The sequence below is a fragment of the Lactuca sativa genome, chromosome 5, assembly GCF_002870075.4.
Source record: "Lactuca sativa cultivar Salinas chromosome 5, Lsat_Salinas_v11, whole genome shotgun sequence".
In the NCBI taxonomy this organism is placed as follows: domain Eukaryota; kingdom Viridiplantae; phylum Streptophyta; class Magnoliopsida; order Asterales; family Asteraceae; genus Lactuca; species Lactuca sativa.
This window is the reverse complement of record NC_056627.2, coordinates 188,912,788-188,921,728: the sequence shown is the minus strand read 5'-3', so window position 1 is coordinate 188,921,728 and position 8,941 is coordinate 188,912,788. Positions and strand designations below refer to the sequence as shown.

Sequence of the window (8,941 nt, the reverse complement as noted above, 5' to 3'; positions counted from 1 at the left end):
AAGGTACACACCAGAGCACCGGCGCCAACATGCTCGATGATGTGACATTTTCTAATTTTTTGGCTTTCTAATCGAAGCAGGGAGGTCTATAGATGTTTTCAGACTGAAATCGTAGATTAGACAGTCGAAGAGGAGAGAATCACAGAAGGCATGAAGTATGGATTGAGTTTTTAGGGTTCAATGGTGGTGGCAATTTAGCTTTTACAGAGAGAAGGAAGGGAGATACAAGAGAGTGCACAACAGTGTGAGGAGAATGAAAGATGCGTGAAAATGCTCAGGGAAGGGAGGGTAGCGGGCTTTTCTAATTTTTTGGCTTTTCTTTTCCCGCTTGTAACTAAGGAACGCGCGTTCATTAAAATTATAAAGCGACACATATAGAGGGCGCACATTTAAGGTACAGCGCCCTCCATGTTTTTAATTTTTTTTCTTTTGACACTAATTTAAAGGCACGCAATAATGAGTGACCTAAATCCTTAAATTTTCTGAAGAGATGACACTTTTTTAATGTCACTCTCGTTTGCGTAACATATATTAATGAGTGTCGTAATTTGCGTGTCGTAAAAGGCTATTTTTCTAGTAGTGCCACCCGCTGCGACAAACGCTCCACCTCCACGTCCAAAATCGCTACATGCTCCTCTACAGATGCTTTCTACCTATCCAGTATGTCGTAGTGACCCTCTAACTTATGATTCCCGATCTCAAGGCCCAACACCCTCTCCCTTAGCTCATCACGCTCAGCCTTGACGACAGTAAAGTCTGCTAAATCCGAGCTAATGTAACGCAGGTGCCCGACCACCACCACCAATTAAGGGGTAACATTGGTCGCCGAATACTACAAGTTGTTATCCATGTGGGAGTTGGAGAGGACCTCCAATGTTTTTTTGGTGGCCAGAGGTAACGTGTGATGACTCCACTTGTACGTAACTGAATGTTGTGTAAGTAGACACTCACAAGTGAGCATCCACTCCGAGAGAAAAACACCAGAAGTCATCGGAGGTGAAGGGGGAACACCCACGTCAGCAATGTCTCTCAATGAAGACGAAGTGAAGCTAGAGGAGGTTGGAACTTTGACCTCTAGCTCTTTCCTAAGATTACCACCACCAATTTCAATGTCGTCCTTCAACTCTTCTTTTGGTTTAGGAGGAGGTTATGTTGCCTTGGTGTCCATCCCCTCCGACAGGCACAAAGCATCATCATCAGGGATAGTAATCAAAACATCTGGTACCCCCAACAAGAAGTCCATATTGTGACTCTTGCGAAGACGTTTGCCACTGGTACTGGAACAAATGCCTCCGGTAAGAGGGGAGTCCACACAAGCTATCCGTCGTTTGGTAGTTTCCCAGCTGCCACCAATTGCCGCCTCTTTCGCTGACTCATCTTTAGAGTTCTGAGGCATAGGGTCATTATGAGAAAAACCTTCGAATAAGTCATTTACCAATTCCATATCAACTTAAGGACTAAGTCCTCCATTCCCAACAATAAGGGTTTCACCAAGCGCAAGGGCTCAATCAGCACTAATGGGCGTGGGAGGATCTCCACCAAGGGTACCTCACAGTACTGGCGATTGCCCTTATATTTTCCCCACATAACCATTTCAAAGGGAAAAATCCTCTCATGACCTACAAAGAAAAACAGTAAACGAAATGGGTACACCTATTTTCTCAAAAAATATTTATTTTGGATGGGGGGAAAAAGTATTTACCATCCTTCTCCACAAAGTATTGGGGCATCATCTGTAATGCCTGTAGATCCGGGCTAGTCAATCTAGAGATAATATGGGTCGAAAATGACTTTTAGACAAAAGCTTATTTATAGAATATATCTCAAGGGTTCCGTACATATAAAGAACGCTGAAATCCGAGTTATAACGAAGAAGTTGTGGTCTGTCGAAGTTTTACGACAAAACCGACACGACACCGGGAGACGTAAATAGTGAATTTTTGATAAAGGAATTTTTATACTTAATGATCTAAACAAAAGTTGTAGTATACGTTAAACCGAGAGTGTCAATAAAAAGAACGCCCAAATGTAACTTCGTATGAGGAAGTTATGAATTTTCTAAGATTTGGCATAGCAGTGCATGACCCGAAACTTGAATTTTAGTTCGAGCTGTTTTTTTGCCTACATGACCTAAATAAGAGTTGGAGATATCATTAGTAGGAACTCAACTACAAAAAGACAGGCGAAAATGAAGTCTGTATGAAGAAGTTATGAATGTTACGCGGACATTTAACAGTATAATATCCTCCTACTATTAAATTTAAGATCAGTCGAGAATGAGCCGATGAAGTCTAAATGAAAGTTATAGATCTTGTTTTTACCTACGTGTGGATATAAATAACGTTGAAAACAGAACTCGTATGCGAAAGTTACAGGGTTTAGAAGTCGACATGGTGCTGTGCGAAATCGGGTGACGTAGCTGAATATGGGCCAAGGCTTCCTCCTCAAGGCAAGCCACCAGAAGGTGACATGTGGCATGGACTTGACAAGTAGGAGGACCTACTCGATGAGTAGAGCTTTTTTCCAGCCTATAAATAGAGGTGTCGGGTTCCATTATTCTTCACACCATTCCAACCTCTTCTCTCTCTCTCTAAACTCTCTCTCTCTAGCCCCAACCCCCCCCCCCCCCAAGCCTAGGTAAATCCCCTAGCACCCAAAGGAAGCCTGGAGGTTCCCGAATCCTCGAGAAAAGAGCCTTTTGGCTCGGGAACGCTGCTCCAATGAAGCCCGGTTTTGCGAAAAACCCGTTGTAATTGAGCTACGCCTAGCCTATTGTTAGTATATCTTATGTTTTAATATAGTAATGTTATTAGGGCCTTATAATAAGTATTTGGGCCATTATTATGAGTTATATAAGTGTCGTTAAAATACCTTTTAATCTACTCACGGTACGGGGAATCGGGTTTAAAGGGCCGCATAGGGTTGTTGGATTTCTGAAGTGCTATATGCCAAAATGGTCCTGCCCTCCGGTGTTTTATGTTTTGCCCCTGTCTATATATAATATTGATAATAGCAAGACTATTAATTAGTCTTGGTGAATATTAGACTAAACTCTAGTGGTAATGATACTAGGTTTTGTCCGAGGGAAATTGTTTTAACAGTAACGAAGTGATGTCCGAGTACCGAGTCATCACCTTATCAGGTGAGTGCGTAGTTACTTTCATCTTACACATAGATATGAAGTATTTTATATAAACTACATGCTATGTGTGCATATTATCTGTATACTTGCTATCTATGCTGGATGAACGATTTTATACAAGTTTTATATGATTTAAACTGTATATGTATTTATATCTACTAATCTACATAATATGTTGGGGAAAACATGGGTAGATGAAATATGAGTTGGACGATAAGTTGAGAGGTAATATATACCATGAGGTAAGGGTGAGAGGTGGACGATGTGAGAAACCTTTTTTTCGAAATGATGGCCCCGTCATTTAGCAGAGTATGAATGACAACCACATACTATTCTAGACAGTCCAGTGGAATACTAGCAGGCTCACAACCTGTAGGTGTTGTGAACGATGAGTTCACCGGTGTACTCTAAAAACCCATTACATGTATTGCGAGTGGACTCTCGAAAACAATATTGTCAATAAGCGAGATAACCCTGGCAGATGCACCTAAAGGACTCTACCAGCAGAAGCGCTTAATAGAGAACCTCATAACCCCGTCAGATGCGCCTAAAGGACTATACCGGCAGATGCGCCCCATAAAGAATGTCACAAATCTGGAAGTCACGCGTAAGTGATAATATTAGCAGTTGTGCTTGACAGATGTGTCATTAACAACGATGGATTTCATGCCTATTCCTTAGGATAATCCCTAGAATTGAATGAACGAGGAATAGCTGATTCTTAGGGTAGATCCTTAAGATTAAATAAGATAATGGGGATGGGTAATTGGGTTGATTGATTGTTTGATGATTAAACATAATGATTATATTATTGTGGGTTGAAAACCCTATGTACTAACCAGGTTTCCCATCCTGACCCACTCAAGCTTATTTTAATCACAAGTGCTGATACGAAGTTACATTACACTGAGAGATTAAAGAGGTGTAGAACACTAGCGTAAATGAATGTAAGTTCTGTTTATGCTTATGTTTCGGTATTGACGATGACATCCCAAATGTTTTAAAGTGAATAAAAATACCTTTCTTCGGAAATGTTTTGATAATGTATTTATCATGTTTTACTGGGAACAAATTCCGCAACATTTTTATTAAAAGAAGTACTCTGATTATTTATAAATCATAAACAAAATCGGTCTTTTCTGGCCGTGAAAATGGGGATGTCACATCGTCCCTTGCGACACTCATACCTACCGCGGCTAGGATGTGATCTCCCAGTCCTCCACATTAAAGCAAATTCCCCTCAGCGCTTACACCACTGTTAGGCTAGCACCTCACAGTTGAGGCATTCAGTTGGAGAAGATGGTCACCCGGGGTAGTCGTAACCAACCAGGTTGCGATTCACCCAAAGCCACTTTTCCTACTATTTTTCTTGGGCTCTTTCTGTTTATCAATGAACACATGAATGCCTCGCCTCTAAGAAAAAGTATGGATGCCAAATTGGCTGGAAGAGTTGAAATAGGCTTTGAAAGCCCAAAACTAAGGCAACACTACAAGGGATCGACAGGCTAATTCGAAATCCACTATATTGTAGATGGCATTGGGAGTTAATTCATGCACGAAGAATCCATATTGATGCATGTTCTCTTCAAAAACTTGGTCATCGGCAGCCTCAAACATGTCTCGAAGATCGTAATGGGTACTCCGACCTTATCCTCCGGTGGTCAAGAAATGTTCGCCCCCTTCCTGTGATATCACACCCCATGTTCTGGCATAAAATCGAAATGGGTTTGAAGAAAATATAAGAGGGTAAACAAAGAAAAGATAGATGTAGTTGAAGAATGGGAAGTGTAAAGACTAAAACAGTCCATGATAAGAGAAGTTTTAATTGCAAAGCGGGAATATCGAACAATTACCATGACGAAACCAACTGTATAGACAGCTCCGTCACATCAGCGGAGGTCAAGGCCATCTTCGCCAAACACGAGTCTTGATCTAAGATAGAATAACTCAAATACGCTAGGCCAATGTTGACGTCTACTATCCTAGAGGACATGTTAAGATATCCCATTAAAAATATGTTAAAGATAACATAGTTGCTATCTTTAGGAGGACCTATCTAACGTTCGCAATTTGGCCTAACACCATAAATGGGCCCTCGCCCTATTGCTAGGACCCTCATCCTTAGTGCCCTCATCCCCAGGTCCAACCCATAATGACAGTCTCTGTTCTATAATAATATAAAAACAGTTGGTCGTTTCCCAAAGCAACACTTGTAGCGCCCATGGTGTTGTCCTCTGTTTATTCTGCACCAATAGCAGATGACCACTACTGGTGCATGATATGTGCATATCTATACATATAATTTGACATCATATCATAATATTTCTAGTTATTTTTATGTCCTTTATAGAACAAAACTTACTTATTTTGTTGTATAGTGTATTGTAGGGGTAAAAGATATGCTTGGAACGAAAAAGAAGCTGGAAGCTAGGAGTTTGAATGAAGATTTTAAAAAGAAGAAAAAATGCACTCTCCACGTCGTGGTGACTTTCCTATGACGTGGCAATGTGGACTTTCCCAATTGATTAAGGAGAATTGCTAAATACGGGATAACAAAAAAGGCCACAACGTGGTGGCCTTACAACGTCGCGGTGATCTGTTTTTCCGGAAACTATAAATACATGCCATTCTCCTCCTTAATCAGAACTTTTCCTAGAAGCAGCTATCGATTTTTGAATGCCAAGTATCTGATTTGAAGCTTGGAAGTGAAAAAGTTGATTATAGCTTGGGAATTGGGAGCATTACGACAATACAACTCTAAATTACAACTTTTCTACTTAGGTTTAATGTCTATTACACTGAAATTCGTTATTATGTGTTTGATTGCTGAAATCATGGGTTAAAACCCTATGACTTTCGTTTAGTGTAGGGTTGCTTGACTAATTATGGTTTGGATTTAGTTTTATTGGTTATTTGTTGATTTAGCTTATTAAAAACATCACGTGCTTATGATAACTGCTTTCTCTATTTATTGTAGAATTTAATTAATTATGCGTTTGACTGCTGAAATCATGGGCTAAAACCCTATGACTTTCGTTTAGTGTAGGGTTGCTTGACTAATTATGGTTTGGATTTAGTTTATTGGTTATTTGTTAATTTATCTTATTAAAAAACATCACGTGCTTATGATAACTGCTTTCTCTATTTATTGTTGAATTTAATTAATTTTGTATGACCACCTTTCTTAATTGAATTTGAATCTTATGATCTTTTGAATTGCAAAATTGTAGGACTAGAGTTTTGAACAAAACCTAGGGTTAAAAAGAAAAGTGGGTAATAATTGTAGGAGCTAATATATGACGACCAATCATATATTGAATTGAGCAAAAAAAACCAATTTAATCAATTCGTTATAAGGATTATTAATAAACATTAACCTAGTCATTTTAGGAATCGGTAATAAATAAAACAATAATCCATTACACTTTCATAAATCAACCATAATAGCAAGTAAATTCAAACCTAAACGAAAGTCTATCTATTACCACGGTTTAAATCATCTATTGTGTTTCTTGCTTTTAGTTTAATAATTGCCTTAATAGACATGTTGTAAAAATCGCTCGGCGGTAGCGCGATGGTCGACTGGCAATTAGCGATGAATCGGACTAGGCGGAGATTAATCAGCGATTAATCAGTGACCCTAAATTATAAATAAAATTATTTAAAAAATTAATATTACCTAAAAAATTAAGTATTTGAAAATTTAAAATTTTAAAAATATGAAAATTTGAAAATTTTAGTATAATATTTTAAAATTTGAAAACTTAAAAAATTTTGGTATAATATTTGAAAATTAAAAATTATAAAACTTTCAAATATTTTCCGCCAATGACCGCCAAGACCCGCCAAGGACCGCCAAACCTGACTTTTACCGATTTTGACCAATCCGCCAAACACCCTAATCGTAATCGGTTGAAGACCACCAAACGATTAATCAGCCGCCAAGGTCGATTTCTGCAACACTAGAGAAAATCCTTTTTCTAAATTTATTTGTAATTTAGTTAGTAGTAGATAAAAATTAGCTAAAATACTGTCCTTGTGTTCGATACCTTTCTATTGTGCTATACTATTTTCAACAATGTACATTGTCTAAGGTAATAATTAGTCACATTAGTAGGATAAACAAGTGCACAATTATATTACGCATCAAGTTTTTGGCGTCGTTGTTGCGGAACAGTCCATTTTTAGTTATTTTGAATCTGCTATTTTATTAGGTTTCTTTGTCTATTTTCTTTATAATTTTTGTTTTTATTCTTTATTCTATTTTGCTTACCATGTCGTGATCATTCACCATGTCGTGGTATCGTAATAGTTTAATTTTAGTTTTTGTTTTTGTTTTTTTACATGTTTTATTTGTTTTTGCTGCGGTAGTTTATAACTCATGGATCAAATACACCTTAGATTCCACCACTTGAAGACCCGGAGTCAGCTTTTCGTAAAAATACGTTTATGACCGTAGGAGAATCAAACACACCAAAGAAATCACCTTTCAAGAATCTCAAATCGGTTTTTAGTAAGAAGAATGTAAAGCAAGTGGGAGAATCCAACAAAACCCTGAAAGACAAAGGCATTGAGAACTATCCTACAAAAGAGGACGCTGATTACGAAACAGACAAGAAAGAAAGTGAACCCAAATCGGAAAAAGAAAGTGAACAAGACAACGAACCCGACAACGTCATGGTGGACATTGTTGATATTTCAATGGAGGCATAAAAGAAAAGAATTCGTGATAACACCATACCGGGTCTTGTGTAACCCACCATTCCAGCTACTGCCATATTTGAACTCAAAGGACACATCCTTTCCACTCTAAAAGAGATCCCATTCACTGGAAGATCATGAAGATGCATACAAACATCTTGAGAATGCTTCCAGTCACTTTCAAAGGAGCTGCCAAGGACTGGTTAAAGACATTACCACCAGGCGCAATAACTACATGGGCAAAGATGCATAAATAATTTTTAGAACATTTTCGTACGCCATCAAAGGTGGCTAAACTCAAAAAGGCCATAGCTAATTTTGAACAACAAATGGGTGAGTCATTATATGAAGCATGGGAGCGCTACAAGGGATTACTTCACAATTTCCCCTAAAACGATCTAAATGTAGAGCAAGAAGTCTCAATCTTCTATGATGGGGTAATTGTCATGACAAGGCAACTCCTTGATTCTCAAGGACCATTAACAAAGAAGAATCCCGATGAAATTAAGGAGATTATTGAGGAATTCTCTAAACATTCAAGAGAATAGCATAACCTGAGGGATGATGTAGCAAGGGGATCGGACAATTTAGCTTCAGAGGACATGTTTGCAGTCTTAGCAGTGTTGCATAACATGGATAAGAGAATGAATAAGATGGATCAAACAATCCATGTTATATGAGTGGGGTGTGAAAACTGTAGTAGGATGCATTTAAACAAATAATGTGATCTTGATGAAAATGGAAACCGAAAGGTTCAAGCTTTCTACTCGAGAGGTGATCGATATGATGAAGATTGGAGAAAGCCCAATAAGAATTGGTTACCTTATGATGAGTACAAGAAAGCCAAGGAAGAGAAGTATGAACAAAAAGGAAGAGGCTTTTACCAGAGAGAGGAACCAACTCCTGAAAAGAAACCCGATTTCGAGTCAATGCTTACACGTTTTGCATCCGCATCCGAGAAATGTCAAAGCAACAATTATTGAACAAAAAGCTCTAATTAAATATCAACAAGTTTTACTAAGAAACAAGAAAGCTTCAATCCTCAACATCAAAAGACAACTTGGGCAACTACCTAAGCAGTTTAATGAACGATCACCA

The 8,941-nt window shown here is 38.3% G+C and overlaps 1 non-coding gene across 1 annotated transcript; it reads right to left on the bottom strand.

The window, feature by feature from the left end:
* Window positions 1–8,136: 8,136 nt before the first annotated feature.
* Window positions 8,137–8,243, bottom strand: LOC111882945 (small nucleolar RNA R71). The gene has a single exon (XR_002847309.1). It is a non-coding gene; the product is annotated as a small nucleolar RNA R71 (small nucleolar RNA).
* Between the last annotated feature and the right edge of the window lie 698 nt (window positions 8,244–8,941).